This window comes from Macrotis lagotis, chromosome 1, assembly GCF_037893015.1.
Source record: "Macrotis lagotis isolate mMagLag1 chromosome 1, bilby.v1.9.chrom.fasta, whole genome shotgun sequence".
NCBI classification, from domain to species: domain Eukaryota; kingdom Metazoa; phylum Chordata; class Mammalia; order Peramelemorphia; family Peramelidae; genus Macrotis; species Macrotis lagotis.
In genome coordinates this window covers 249,244,718-249,260,776 of record NC_133658.1, presented here as the reverse complement: position 1 = coordinate 249,260,776, position 16,059 = coordinate 249,244,718, and the positions used below count along the sequence as shown (strand labels likewise).

At 40.1% G+C, this 16,059-nt stretch overlaps 1 protein-coding gene across 2 annotated transcripts in view; it reads right to left on the bottom strand.

The window, feature by feature from the left end:
* EYA2 (EYA transcriptional coactivator and phosphatase 2) overlaps positions 1 to 15,077 on the bottom strand; it is a 250,980-nt gene extending 235,903 nt beyond the window's left edge. Inside the window, exon 1 of one of the 2 annotated variants that reach the window (XM_074210160.1) lies at positions 15,000 to 15,077. The gene's annotated coding sequence lies outside the window, so the exon portion shown is untranslated. Of the gene's footprint in view, positions 1 to 14,220; positions 14,273 to 14,999 lie in introns of those variants that run through there. The other variant, XM_074210161.1, reaches the window with a different exon arrangement.
* Between the last annotated feature and the right edge of the window lie 982 nt (positions 15,078 to 16,059).

Sequence of the window (16,059 nt, the reverse complement as noted above, 5' to 3'; positions counted from 1 at the left end):
GAGGGTCACTATACTATGTGATGTAGTCAGGATCCAAAAAGATCTCAAAAGGCCAATGAATTGGGCTGAATTTGATAAGATAAAACCCAATAAGGATAAACATAGTTTTATACTTGAAAGGGAAAAAAAAGCAACTTCATAAATACAGGATGGAGGAAGTATGCTTCGACAGCAGCTGTTCTGAGAAAGACTCAAGGGTTTAGTGGACTACAAGTTCAATGAGTCAGCAGCATGATGTGATAGCTAAAAGAATGAATAGGATCTCTAAATTAGGATATGTAGATTTTCCTCTCAGGGAAAGAGAGGGGAGGCAGACCAATTATCCTCTACTCTGGTCAAATTATCTGGAATATCATGTTCATTTTTGAGGACAAAAATTGATAAAAAAAAAAAAGATATCACTAAACTGAAGAGGCATTGGAATGAGAAAAGACCTTAATGTCCATGCTATATCAAGACTAATTAAAAGAATTGGGCATTCTTTTTTTAATATGAGAAGATACAGAGAAGGACAAGGTAACTGTTTCCAAATATTTGATGGGCTAGGGTTAGGCTTACTATATTTATTCCCTTAAGTTAAAACCAGGAACAATGACTCAAAGTTATAAAGAGGCAAATTTAGGTTGTTAGGGGGGGGGAAAAGTCCTAATAATTACTGCTGTTTGAAGAGGAATGGACTGTCTTGACAGGAAATAGGTGGTAGATTCCTCCTCCTCTAAGGTCTTTGATGATGTCTGCCCTTCATAATCAAAGAGGACCATGTCTTCACATGCATGATGACATGACTTGAACAGTTATATTTATTATAGTAAGGAGTGTTGTGCAAAGACATCCCTCTCACTTGCCTTTACCAGAACCACTTTATTTCATAGTCTGATTTAACAGGAAACAAGTCTTTTGGTGATGGTCTGAAGCTGTGAGAGTTTTGGTCCTTCAGTACAATATTTTTCCTCCTGCATCACTGATGCAACCATGGTGCTCCATCAAAGCCAGGCAAGATACTAGTATGTCATATCTTCCCACAGAGTGACACCACAGCATACAAGGCACCTTGATATTTCAGCAACATATCAGGCTGTGACACCATGGCTAATCCAAACCTGTCTCTCAACAGACTAATCATCAGTAGAATCTTTCCTCTCAGACCTTTAAAGAATAGGACAATGTCAGGTGCTACTCAGAGGTCTATGATGCTCTGTTTGTTCTGCTCTGTTTGTTCTGCTCTGTTAGTACACTCCCAGAGCTCAAGGTCACTGGAGGTCACCAGAACTATGACGCTTTCCAAGGTGCAAACCTCTCTCTCTGGGCAAAGCCATTCCAGGGTGACCTTGCCCTTCACAAAGAAAACTCTCCCTGGGGCTCCTGTCGACTTCTCCAGTCAGTCAAGTCACCATTACTGCACTGGACATCTTATCTCTACCATTCTGGATTAAGGGATCTGAACCTAACTCCCTTTCCATCAGTCGAGGTCATTGTCCATTCCTTTGGAATGACCTTCACTTATCTCTCAGGATTTCCAAGGTCTTTACAGAGAGACTGGACAACCATCTGTCAGCATGTAGGCGCAGGGATTCCTTCTGTGTATGAGCTGAACTAAATGACTGTTAAGCCAACTCTGACAATTCTCAAATTCTGTGGTTCTTGTCATTGCCTTTAAATTTTAGGAGATCTGTTCAATAGCCAGAAGCATGGGACTCAAGGATACATATAAGAAAAAAAGAATAGCAGAGATAGAAGGGCCTTTAGTGATTTATCTTTTCCAATTCCTTTATTTAACAGATGTAGAAAACCAAGCCTGAAATCAGGTAGTACAGTGCATAAGAGGACTAGGCCAGCAGTCAGAATGACTCGTCTTTTTGAGTTCAAATCTAGCCTCAGCCTTACTAGCTTGTGACGAGTCATTGGGCCAGTCACTTTACATTTGATTCAGTTTCCTCTTCTGTAAAATGATTGGGAGAAGGGAAGGGTAAAGCATTCCAATGTCTTTGCCAAGAAATGACCAAATGGGGATTATGAGGAGTCAGGCACAAATGAAGAATGACTGAACAACAATAATAACAACAAAGGTAGAACCAGGAATAGAATTCAGTTTCCTAAAGCCCAATATTATTTCCAACAATGCCTTACCTGAGTCTGCTACTTTAATAATAAGAGGGGAAAAGTTTATGCTTTCAATGACAGAGTATGGAACTCATCCCAAACTTGATGGTAGAGAAGACAGAGAGACCCAGGTTAATAGGTCTGGTGCTTTCTCAATGGGTGGGCAGGGATGGGAGGGGGTTGCCTAGAAAAGGTGCCTTTGGAAATCTTCTTGTAGGGGTAATAAGGAGAAAATGAGCAGCAGTCTTTTGCTTTTCTTTTTAAAATTATTAAACCCTATTGAGTGTGAGAGACCTCAGTTTCATATATTAATTCCCTTTTATTTTAATAAGGAAAGGCTAATTTCAAAGACAGCTTCATGGTTATGCTGAAGTTCGCTGTTCTATCACAAAGTTCCCATTGTAAACCAAGGAACTTCTTGGCCTTTAAACTTGAGTTATAAAAATTTGGTCTGAGCCCAAAGTCTGGCATGAATAGAGTATTTTAATTTCATTTATTGAATATTTTTTAAAAAATCTGTTTGGCTATTTAAAATTTTGTTCTATTTTTTTTAAATGAACATTTACCAGTGTGGAATGCTGGGAGTAAGGTGGGGGGTGAGGGAATTTCAGCATCTTAAGGACAAAAGAGGATTCATATGGATTCCACCCAAAGGGCCTACAATTTGCTCAGGGTGCATTTGTCCAATTCCTAGATTGAAAACAACAGAATTAAGTCAGTTGGTCAGTTAGCAAGTATTTATTATTTATTAATTGTTTATTATGACCAGGCACTGTACTAAATCCATGGAGTTTACATAAAAATAAAAATACTCCCCCCCCCAAATAACTATTATACACAAGAAAAATTGTGTAATTGGTAGAAGGAAATCTCAGGGAAAAGAGAGAGGGAAGAGTACTGGGAAAGACCCTATAGAAGTTGAGATTTGAGCTAAGTCTTTAAAGGAGACCAAGATGAGGAGGTACATGGGGAAAGATCATAAGACCTGTGAACATAGTGCTTCCTTTTCTATTATCTTTCCATTCCCCTGCCTCCTTAGAACCCATCAGAGTTTTAAGCACAAAGAACAATGGACCAGGAATCAGGACACTGCACTTTCCCCATCACAAATATTTAGTAGTTGTGCATACTTTGAACAAGTTGTTTTCTTCTCTGACTCTCGAGTTTCCAAATCTTTAAAATGAAGAAGCAAGATAATTCTTGCACTATATATCTCATTGAGAATGACTGATGAAATAAATGATGGATGGGAAAGTCAAATCAAAGGATATTTATTAGCCAAGCTCTGTGGTAAGCACTGCAGAAAATTCTGTCAGTGTGAAACAAATGGAAGGTGGATCAGAGTTTGAGGCTGAAAATGACCTTCCAATCCAGGTCCCTTCTTTTACAAACTAGGAAAATTGACATTCAGAGAGGTCCAATGTCACATAGCTAATGAATGATAGATTCAGTTAGGACCGTTATTTTTATAAAACCTCTTTTAATTCAGCTTTAATCATATAAAAATTTGAAATAATACTGACAGGCTGGAATGAAGTTCTTTCTTGTAAACAAAGGAGAAATACAAGACAGATTTAGGAGAAAGGTTTAGTTCATTTAAGAAAGCTGTTTTCTGTTACTTTTAAAATTACTTCGGAAACATACTTTTTTGAACAAAAAAAAATGAGCCAATTTCAAAGTGTCTATCAAGAAACCTGGTTAAAGTTGACTGGTGGTAACTTGCTTCCTACTCCACTACCATCATGAAACTCATTCTCTTGGGAAAGAGACAAAGATACTATGTTACATATTGATTTGGAAACCAGATATGACCTTGAATCTTAGCCTATTTATGGGCTGTGAAACTGTTGGGCAAGTCACAACTTATGTGTGCCTCAGTTTCCTCATCTGTAAAGGGAAGCTGATAATATCAATTTGACTTACTTCATAGGTCTGAGACTCGATATTTTTTTAGGTTTTTTTTTTTGCAAGGCAATGGGGTTAAGTGGCTTGCCCAAGGCCACACAGCTAGGTAAAGTGTCTGAGACCAGATTTGAACCCAGGCACTCCTGACTCCAGGGCTAGTGCTCTATCCACTGCGCTGCCTAGCCGCCCCAAGTTCATTGATATTAAGCTATTATTATCAAGAGCATCCTCATATCTACCTACTACCCAAATTCAGCACTCACATCTTTCCTCAACCTCTTCCCCTCTCTCCCATCCATACAGAAAAATTTTGGAAATTAAAAAAAAATTCCTTTAAATTTCTCTTGGTAAAAGTTTAATTATTAGATTAAACTTGTGGAATATTAGAACTGAAAATTAACTTCAAGACCATCTAATCCAACATTTCATTTTGAAAAAATGAAAACAAGGGTCAGTGCAGTGACTCGACAAAGGCCACAAGGAAGTCTTCTACCCCAGAAGATACTACCCCATATTACTTATCCCCAGGGCTCAAGTTTCATTTATGGATGACATCAAAATAGTCCTCAAATCACTAACTGCCTCAGTTTCTTCATCTGTAAAATGGACCCAATAATAGCATATATTCTTCAGGATTTTTGTGAGGATTAAATAAGGTGATATTTGTAAAATACTTGCAAACCTCAAAGCACTATATAAATATTAGATATTATAAGGACCCCCATCCTTCAAAGATCAGATCAAAGGCTATATCCTCTGGAAGGTCTGCTCTGATCACTGTTAACACAGATAGTACTTTGAGGCAGCATGGCAAAAATAGAAGGAACACTGAATATACAGTCAGAAGACCTGGGTTCAGCTCCCACTTCCAACATTTAAAAGATATATATCTTTGGGCATCACATCATCTTGAAAAATATCAGTTTTCTCATCTCAAAAATGGGGATCATCATCATACCTCTCTCCAATGTTCTTTTGAGGAGTATGCTTTGAAAATTTTCAAGTGAGAAAGAGATGGGTGAAAAGACTAAAAGGAAAGAAGAAAAGAATAATATAAGCATTGAAATAGCATCTATGATTTGCCAGGCTAAGGACATTACAACTGCTGTATCATTTGATACATGAATGCAAATTATTAGTATTACTGCTTCTTTTATTTATTTAAAATCCATTTTATAATATGATTGTATATGAATCATATTTTCCCCAACAATCTCCAATTTCTGGTTGATGCCTGGAATCATTCTCTCAGTTCAGTATAACAGATCTGAAAAGGTTAGGACTACCTCTTAAGTGAGGGGGATATTAAATGGTCTTCAGGCTAATATTTTTTAGGATGTTATCAGAAAGTTATCAGAAAATGATGGGCAAATTTCCAAATGAATCAACAATTATTGGAGTCTATAAGATCAACCACAAGAAACTCAATTATTGTAAAGGATTAGTTTGAATGTCTGAGAGGAAAAGTTAATTTTCTTCTCTAGCTCAGAGGAAAAAAAAACAAACAGCAAAATTTCCCAGAAACTGGTTTATCTCCAAAATCATGTACAGAAGACACATATACAAACAACACAAGGGAGGGTGGAAGTAGGGAGCAGTCTGACATGCCTTTTCTCTGGATGTAAACCGCTAAAAAGTCATTTGACTCCCCCAAAGCCCACTCCTGAGTCTCTTCCCCACTTGTCTTTCTTGTGGGTGCCTGAGTAATCCTGGAGGCATTTCCAGTGTTTAATACATTTGCTGAGTTGAAAAAATTCGTCTCCCTTTTCTCCCTATCCCAACCATAACTCCACATCATAGTGAGCAGTCTACTTAGCAAGATGGCAACAACATAACATTTACCCATCACTGGCAGGATGTAAATGATCTCTCCTATTCTATCCTTCTTCACTGGATGGTGCCAAGACTGCCCATCAGACTGTTTACAACAGAAGGCAGCAAGTCACAACATGTTATGGCACATGACACTGTCTAGTTAGCAAATCGAATAAAGTCCAATAGAAGACTCCTAACTTTCTTCCACTGTTTCGTCTTTCCATTCAGTCTTAATAAGGTTAGATAAGAAACGAATCTCAGAGGACAGCCACTAGAAAGAGTTCTAGGAAAGCCCTAAAATTGGAAACAGCCAAGTCCTGTGTTCCAGTCTTTAGTTTCAGCACTTAGTAGATGTGTGACCTACCAGAATTACGGTGGTACTATGGAAAAAGTCCTGAATGTACCAAACTGTGTGATACTAAGTAAGTCAATTCCCTTTTATGGGCCTCAGTTTCCTCATTTTATGAAGTTGGACTAGATGGCCTCTTAAAGTGCCTTCAAATTCTAAAAGCAATGAGCTGTATTTTAAAGTCCTTTTTAGCACTAAGTCCTAGGGTATGATCTCTACTCTCACCTCTCTTCTCTGACACTTAAATTTCTTCTCTCTGGAAAATGGTGATAAGAACTTTTACATTCTGTACTTTCCAGGGCTACTGTGGTAAAAGAATCTTCTAAAATTGGAGCACAGAAAATATCTCCTCCATTGAACTGCTTGTTTCCTTATAACCAAACTTATTACAAATAAACTAGGATTAGGTCATCTCAACAGTGGGGAAGAAATAATCCCTTAACATTTCGCCCCCAAAACTTCTTTCACTTAGACCACACTCCAGTGAATGATCTAGAAAAGGTCTTTATGCAGGCCACAGAACAGTGAGATCTCAATAGAAAATGTCAGACTCAAATTAGTAGCAGAATCAAGAAAAAAGTCTTGTAGAAAAAAAGTGAGTGCCCTTTGGGGCAACAGATAAAAAAATTATAGTATATAAATGTAAGAGAATATTGAAAGCACCCCAAACACAATTAATAGAAGGAATTCGGAGAAGCATGGAGAGACCTATAAGAAATGATGCAAAATGAAGAAAGCAGAACCAAAAAGATATTCACAATGACTATAAAAATCTAAATGATAAATAATCTTAGAAAGCACTTGACAACTGATAAACTTGAAGAAAAGAGAACTTGGTCCAATAGAAATAGTAAGGAAATGTAACTTTTATGTCACAGAGAGATGAGAACTATGGATGTAGAATATTTAATGTCCAACAGCTTATTTTGTCTTGGCATTGCTTAAATGTTTCTCTTTGTTTACAAAGAAAGATTCAATGTGTGTGTGTGTGTGGGGGGGGCGGCTGATGAGTAGTTAAGGAGAAATAACCATGATATAAAAACAAAAGAATAAATTTACAGAAAGGTAGTTTTGGTGGAATGGAAAGAGCACAGGATTTATAAACAGAAGACCTGAATTCAAATTCTAATTATGCAGTTTACTTAAGTTAAGGAATCTTAGTTAAGTCACTTCCCTTTTCTAGGCTTCAATTTCCGGATCTAGCAAAATGAAAGGGATTGAATTAGATGATTTCAAAAGATTTCTTTCAGTGTTCTATATGATCCCAATCTCGAGACTCCTAGGGCTGGGACTCTTTAATCCTATTTAAATAGTAAAAGGCTCTTCACCTGCTTTTCAATTTTTCAGAACCGAAACCAAAGCCCCAGATTCTCTCTAATTTGACCTTGATTCTCTTTCTTCCGAGTGGCTAAAAGTCTTAGAAGCCCCTTCTCTGCACCTACACCCACCAAAAATGTCAGTCACACAGACAGGAAGTTGGGTCTGGCTGAGGTCATTCCCCTGGGGCTCCTGGAGTTTGCGGTGGGTTAGTGGTGGTAGTGGTTTCAGTCTTGCTTTTTTGGTGACCTTAGAAGTGCTTATTTATGCATTTAAAGCCCATGATCTAATACTTTCTGGTTTGGCTGCTTTCTCCATAATAGCAGCCTGTAAAAAAAGTATTGGAGAATTCCCCATGTTTTCTCATTTTGGGTCAAAAAAATAAACTGCCATCTATACTGCATTAAATAATTGCCACACGTTGTGTTGGAATACATTGCTCCAATAGCACAAAAGCAACTTGGAGATATTTGGTAAGTTGGGGGTCTGCTAATCAGGCACAGTCACTTTTTTGATAGAGGTTGAAGAATAATATTCTAAGCTCATGTTAAAGCAATTTTTAAAAAAATGCTGGATTTGTTCATGTTTTCCCCATTTCTTCACAGAAGAGTCAATGTTTTCAACATCCTTTCCCTCTGTAATTTTCCTATTGGCACGGCCACATCTGACCATGAAACCCCACGTAGGTATGTTACAGAAACAGTGATTGTTGAAACAGACGGGAGTCTCTGGCATGAGCCTCACTCCTTTACAAAATTAAAATGCCTTTTCAGCTCATAGGCTGTAATGTACTTCAGAGATGAATACAAAAAAGAGCAACTGACAGCCTAGGAGATGAAATGAGAGAGGGGGCAGAGTGCTCTGTTTATGTCTCATTCAGCCTTCCCCTAGCCCCCTTACATGAAAGTGGAATGTTGCACATTTGCCCTTTCTTTCTGGGAAATAATTTCATTTTGCACTTCATTTCTTCAGTTAAGTTCACAAAAAAGATGACAAATTCTCAATGGAATACTCCACATACTTCGTATTAATTCATTTTTTAGAAATATTCATGATTGGTATGGGTAGCATTCTGTTAATATGCTTCATATGACTTAATTTCATAAGTTTTTGCCACTAAATATAATCTATTAGCTGGTAACCAAGCTGGGGATGAGATACAATAGACATATGGATATGGACATAGGGGAAAGGGAATGAATCCATGATTTCATTAGGATAGAGAATTCCTGGATGACGAGACTCTTTCCCAATGCAAGCCAGAACCTTCTAGTTTCTGTGGCCCGGAGCACAGAGCCAATACAACTCAAAAGTGGAACTTGGATCAGAGGCCAGTTCTTTATCCATTATGCCATGAGACTATAAACAGGTTTACTGGGCAAGAAAGAAAAATTAAAAGTACTATCATTTAACACATATAACATTGGAAAATTAGCTCCTTAAGCAAATATTTCTATAGTCACCTATGTTCAATGACTTGCTTTAATGTCAATAAAATAATAATCCTTCTTTGTGTAGGTCAATTAGGGAGCCCCAGTCCTAAGATGATCATTATCTTTATGGTTTTTCAAGAATAAAAACAATCATTAGTTTTTCAGACAGTTAAAAGTCTGGACTTTTTGGTAGCCTTCAGAAATGGATCAAAAGTTCCAGATTTCTATTTTTCTAATGCATCATGTTTTCATCCAGATCCAGACCTTTCAAAGACCTAGCCCCAAAACTAGTGATAATAATTACAATTAACATCAAAGGTAATCAAAGGTGATACTAGTTTTTGCTAAGTTGTATCTGTGGGCAATGAGATATTATGATTAACTGTTCTTCACAAACTAACCCCTACTGTCACATTTTCAATATTCATATTTTAATACCTATATCATTCCTAAATGCCTAGGTTTAGAACAACTTATATTTAATTCATAAAGAAATTGTTCAATTTTCTATGTCAGTTACTAATTATTCTTTGTTACTGATTTCCTCTTCAGATGCCATGTAATGTAACTACACCGATATTCTGCAACATATATCCAACTGAATACTATTCTTCTCCATGCAAACTTGGTATTTTTCCTGCTACATACAGGCCTCCTATGGCCTCCTACTCTTTCCTGCTATCTAAATTATCAAGTGTGTGTGATAAATTTAAATTTGTACCAATTTTCTAATGGAAGAAACAAATGAAAATCTCAGGTATAACTGAGTATCCTTTCAAATAAAACAGCCCCAATGTACTTTGACTTACAGATAAGGGACTACACCCTGGTGATCTAAATGCTTGATTTTTATTTTCTGCTAACAAATCTCAGCAGTGGAGTTCAGGAGAAGGGGTGTTTTCTTTTTACATGTTCCTTAATTAAAAAGCCCAGTATATATATATATATATATATATATATATATATATATATATATATATATATATATAGCTATTGTTAGCAAAAAAAAACACAAACCAAAATATTCTATATGAATAGAGTACAAAGAGTTCATTACCATCTCTTTTTTTCTCCAAAACAATTTAAAACAGAGTAAACAGAGACTGAACAAAGCAATGAATGGATAAGATGAAAAGTAAGCAAGGGGTTGTAGAGAAAGAATTCGGACTAGAGTTTTTAAATTTCCTTTTCTCTCTAAATATATTTCTCTTACTTTAAAAATATTTTCATCAGTATCAAGATTACAAACAAGTTACTCCTTAAGGCTTTACAGAATTGTGAGCTATTATTACTCAGCTCTGTTCCATTAAGAGAGGGCAAGGATGAATTCCCAGGGTCAGTCCCCAGTGAGCAGCTATTGTCAATCACCAGGATGTCACTGCTATGAGGTCCCACCTAATTGAAGGGGGCTTAGCCCCACCCTAAATCAGGGTGTTGGTTAAACACCATTAAAGGAGTTAAGATCTGCAAATAAAGAAAATGAGGCATTGTCTTAAGTGAATTAAGGCAGCCACCAGCCAATTATTTCCTGTTCCCTGCTAACAAATGCAACAGACAAAAAGGAACCATTTTGGAAAGATTTGTTATGGGATGGGGAAGGATGGAAGGGGGATGTGAGTGTGCTTTTACTGTCAACAGTTCAGTGTTTTCATAGCTCAGTGTCCTTACTGGGGTTAAACACTTGGCAAGGAGTGAGGTAGGGGGATGTGGATAAAGGGAAAAAAAGTTTGTTCTGCCACCAGAAAGAATTGTCTTGGTAGCACCGTCTGGAAAGTAGAGATTTTCTAAACTTAGGGGTTATTGACTATTAGGACAATTAAGCCCAAGTAACCGTAGAGATAAAAGAGAAACCATATTAGGCTATTCACTACCTCACTCTCCTTTTTAAAAGAACTCTCCAATTTTTCTTTCCCTTTTGCTGAAAGGTTAATGCCAGTAGAGAAAGTATCAAGACAGCAATAGGGAAATATAATTTCCACCCTTCCCTATTTATTTACTATTTCATCTTTCCCAATGTGGAAATATGGGCTCTACTGCCAAAACCAGCAGGCATTGTTATCTCTATTTGTAATGTTTTAACTACACATTTTTAATAATAACCCAATAATAATCATGGCTCACATTTCTAATGGGCCTCAGGGTTTACAAAGTACTTTTTCTATGAAAGTTCAATGAGATAGGGAATGTAAAAAATCATCAACCTGTTTTACAAGTGGGGAAACTGAGGTTGAGCATTAATTTACACCAGCTATTATTCTTTACTGATGATTTCTCCATGGGTTGTGCAGTATAACCATATACAGCAACACAAAACCCATCACAATCTACCACTGCTTCCTGTAAACTTGACTTTTTTTCTTGCTCTTTGACCAAAGACACTCAGTCAGGGAGTGTTCTGACTACAAGGTTTGTGCTACAGCCAAGACATCTCACAGTTTTTTTCATGATGTGTACCCCAGAGAAAATGTATTAGCAGTTCTGTACATAAAATACTTCATTGCCTTAGGCCTTTGTTTGCCCACTAGAAAGAGGTGGTATTCAGTAAATAGTACTGAAGACCTGGATTGTTTGGGGCTGTACTGCTTACTGTCTGCTGAGTTGGGCAGTTCACTTCCCCTCTCTCAAGTTCCTCAATGATAGAATAAAGGGATTGGATTGCCTGACCTCTAAGGTAACTCAAAATTCTAAAACCCTAATGCTATGTCACCCCTCCTCCCCCAATCATTTGGAAAAAACAAACAAACCCATAATCCAACAACATTTCACATCTTGTCTCATTTTCTCATGACTGCAGAGAGCATTTTTTCCCACTACTTGGTCATCATAATCTGCAGTCAAATCCACACATTAAGCATAACAACCTGTGACTTTATTATACAAGGAGTTTATGGTAAGGCTAATTAGCAGCTAACTGGGCACTCCAGCTGAGGACACCTAAAAAACATCTGGCAGCAGAAACCTGGTGAAGGACTGGGGAGAATCGGTTCACAGGGCCATGCAATCCTATCAGAACTAGTTCCAGTCAGATCTTAGCAAAACTTGTCTTTGACCAAAGTTATCTTTGGAAAGGTAACTGAAAAAATAAGGAAACTGGTTTCTTCTTTGCCAGAAAGGACAGATCTTGTACTTGGAGCACATGCCCTTTTAAAATGAATACAGGTTAAATGTGTACATTTTACACAAATCCACTTGTGACTACACAAGGACATACTTACCCTATGCTGCAAGCACACCCATTAATAAAAAAAGTCTTACAAATGGTATTTTCGGTCCTTTAAAAGTAGCTCATTTACTCTCTCCAATATGGCTAATAATGTCTCTCAGCAGTTAAAACAACAGAAATGATGTCCTATTGCCAACACTGTGCCTTCTGTACTCGGACAAATGAGATTGCTGTAATAAACCCCCAAACAAGACTCCTAGTGAGCTCTTTACAACATGTCAATCAGACAAGAGATAATGAAATTTAATGGTAGATATAATTTTACCCCAATTTGATTTTTTTAGTCATTTAATAGTTGAGAAAATGGTATAGACCAAGTGTCCCAAAAAACTTTGTGCAGTTTAAATCACACTAAGACATTTGGGTGATCCTGTATATCTGAAAATATCAAATATTTATATACTACACATAGACAAGGAAAAGCTCAAAGAGAGATAAATGAATAAAAGTCTTATCTAGTCAAGTGTAAGATACTATTACAATGCTAATTTTAAAACCCCAAGTTAAATGAGGAATAAAAGTGCTTCAGTAAATATTCATTACAGCAATAATCATTTCTTTTTTTATATCTAGCTCATTTCATATAGGTTTTTACTTGGAGTTTGGCTTCGGTAGTTTTTAAATCTAGTTTCTTGTTCCAGCAAAAAAGCTAACTATGGCTGGTTTCAAAGAAAGCCCAAATCTGCCTTCACTGGCCATCCAAATCCAAGTATCATTTTTCCCGGATCAAAAGATAAATAAAGCTGCATGTCTAAAAACTCAGGTACTCTTGCAGTATTGGGGGGGGGCATCAGGGGAGATTTCTGAATGGGAAGTGGGAAGAAATTAAAAAGTAGTAAAAAATAACAATAGCAGATTATTTTAAACTGGTTTTATAGTTTAGAGAAAGATTAGCATAAGCAGGGAAAAAGATGGTTTGAGAAAAAGTCTTGAATGGATATTATTTCAAAAGAGGGAAGCAAAGATCTGTGCATCCAGTATAGAACTACTTTGAACTCTGTTAGTGTTCGTAAAGGCCTGTTAATAAATTTTAAATAAACCCAAAACATTTTATTGGCTACATATATGGAATTAACAATGAAAATTTCAGTTGAGGAGAAATATATCTTTACATGAATGGAATATTAAAAAAAAAACCACAGCAATTGTAACCTGGGCAATGATTTTCTTTGGAAGGTATTCCTTAAATCAGACAAAATTTAACACTCAAATGCTTATTCGATGTTTGTAAATCACTCTCAAACTCCCCTAACCCTTAAGAACAGCTCTGGATGCAGGTCTGATATTAACTCATTTCACTGCATCAGGTAATTAAACGTCACCGGAACGGTTGTGATTTATATGGAAATGGAAATTTTTGTTGCTGTTAGAAAGGTAATTAAACCTTACGTGGCAATTCTCTACACTGTGTCCAAAACTTCAGTATTAATTTTACTTTTAGATTCCCAAACCCGCCTGGTCAGTCGAGATCCTAGGAACTGCCCCAACAATTCTGCAACTGAAAAGGAGTCGAGGGCTCCGAGGGTGCAAGTGTTTTCACCCCAAGGCTGTTTTTGCAGCGCCGGCAGTAGTTAGTAAGAGAGATTGTTACTCGACCTTTGGCACTTATGTTTTTGCACTTAAATTACTTCTTTAGCAAGAAATTATTTATTTTGGGTAGGAAAAACAAAAACAAAACCTCACGAGCTAAAACCAACAAACGTTTTTGGAGAGCAGCGTAAAATGCCATTCTTTGGTTTCTTCATTTCAACAATAATGCATTTCAAAAAGAAAGAAATAACACAGACCGATCCATTGTAATAAGTACCTCTAGTCACCAAGGTCTGCGTTACATAGTAACAAATGCCCAATTATTCTGGGGACCCATTCCGGGCCTGGGAAGGAAATAATAAAGTACAGATTAGGGCAATAATCTAACTGACACCCCAAGGAAGGAGTACAGTAAAACCAGCTAGGACACCATACCCTGGGCTTTTTCAACCCAAAGAGAGAGTCTGAGAATCTGTGCGGAGCCAACTGGTCTTGAGCATCTCCCCGGCCCCCGTCTGGCAGGGAGGCTTTGGTCTCCGCAAACTCACCTTCAGCGAGCCGGCCCTCCTCCCGCACGGAGTGCGGACCCAGCCAGCCCGCTCTGCCCCTCCGTCCCCGGCCGTCTCGGGGCGCGGGAAGGTTTCCGCACCTGGCGCCTGTCAGCGCTCGGCACCGTCCCACAGCGCTCCCTCCCTCGCTAGCCCAGCGCTGGTCCACTGTCCCCTCCGCTGAGCAGGGACTCGACGCCGGCCACCTGGCTCAGGTTAGCCCGGGCTGCCCCGGACCCCGTCTCCAGAGGCGGCTGCGCAATCCCGGTAATCGGCAGCGCGGCGGCGGAGCAGGAGGACAGCCCCGCAGGCCGCGCTCCCCCGGACCCAGGCGAGCTCTTTGCCGGGTCTCCCGGGCACAGGGCAGAGGCGGCCCGGGAAAGTCTGGGGCAAGCAGAGCGCCCGGTTCGTCCTGTGCGGCGGGCTCCCCCAGCCAGCGCGCTCAGCCCCCTTGGCTCGGTCCAGCTAGAGGACCGCGCGCGCGGGTAGAGCCGCGCCTCGGTGGCCCCAGGCGGCCGATGGCCCCTGGGGCAGCCCCCGGAACCTCGCAGGCTGCTGGGGGGCCGTGTTTTTGGAGCAGCACCCTTCCCGGGCTGGGGTGCGGGGCCAGGGTGGAGGGAGGGGTTAGCCTCCAACCTCCAACCCAAGACCCTTAGGATCCCAATGCAGTTACTTACTCTGCTACACCTCCCCACCCCCGAGGCCAGCGTGCGCGCGTGGGAGGCGTGTGGGAGTGGGAGTGCGCGTGCGAGGAAAAGGGTGATGGTCTCCGTACTCACCACAGGCTGCTGAAAAGAAGCTCCCGCGTCCCTTGGCCGAGCCTGCGGGCGGCTGTGAAGGCGCTAGTGGCTGGGCGATCCCCCTCCCCCTGATCCCCCGCCGTCCTTTCCTCCAGTCTCTTCTTGTCTCCCCCTCCTCCTCCCCGCGGGTTGCGGCGCTCTCGGCCCCCAGGCGGGGTGGGGCGGGGCAAGACCCGCGCGCGAGGTGAAAGGGTCGCGGGGAGCTGGGGCGCTCAGGGGCGCGCGGCGCCTCGCCGAGGATCCGGGCTGCAGCCGGCTCTGGGGCGGGGGGTGGAGGAGGAGTGGGTATCCGACTAAGGCAGCTCTTTCTTGGAGCCTTCCTTCGTTTAACCCCAAGCACTCCTGGGGAAGGCTAGGATCTCGTCCCCCCCCGCCCCCCTACACAGTCACCGACGCTCTCCTGCCGGCGCTCAGCCCTCGCCCCCAGATCTTCTCGATGGGGAGCACCGCACCCAGACACCGAAGCAATGGTTCTCGGAGCCTCCCCACTTGTTGGGACGCCGCCGAACAGCGTCTTCTTCCCTCTCTCTCCACCCTCATAAAGACTCCCTCTCACCCAGACATATTCTAGGGGACACTTTCTGTAGTCCATACACCAGTTTACCGGCAAACTTTTAAGGGAGTTTGGGGTATTGCAAAGAATAATGAGCTTAAAGTAAAAAATGAAAACAACAAAAAACTCGGGTTCAACTTCTCCGCTCTGTGACATATTGGTTAAGATCACGTCTCTCTTTATTCCTTAGGCCTCAGTTTACTCATTCAGAAGGGTGAGGGATTAAGAGGACCTAACTGCCTTTTACTATCCCTGTGATTGAAATCATTTAGTCTTTCTAGACCTTGATTAACTCATTTGAAAAAAAGAGAGTGCTGGTCTAGTTGGTCTGTAAGATCCATTCCAATTCCAAATCTAATATGATTTGTAAAATGGGGCAGCTTGAACTACCTTTTCTTAAACCCTTGCTTTCCCAGTCTAAACAACTGACCAAAACATTCGGTCCTGTCCTTGGGGACACTCCCTTCAACAACCCTTTGAGTCCAA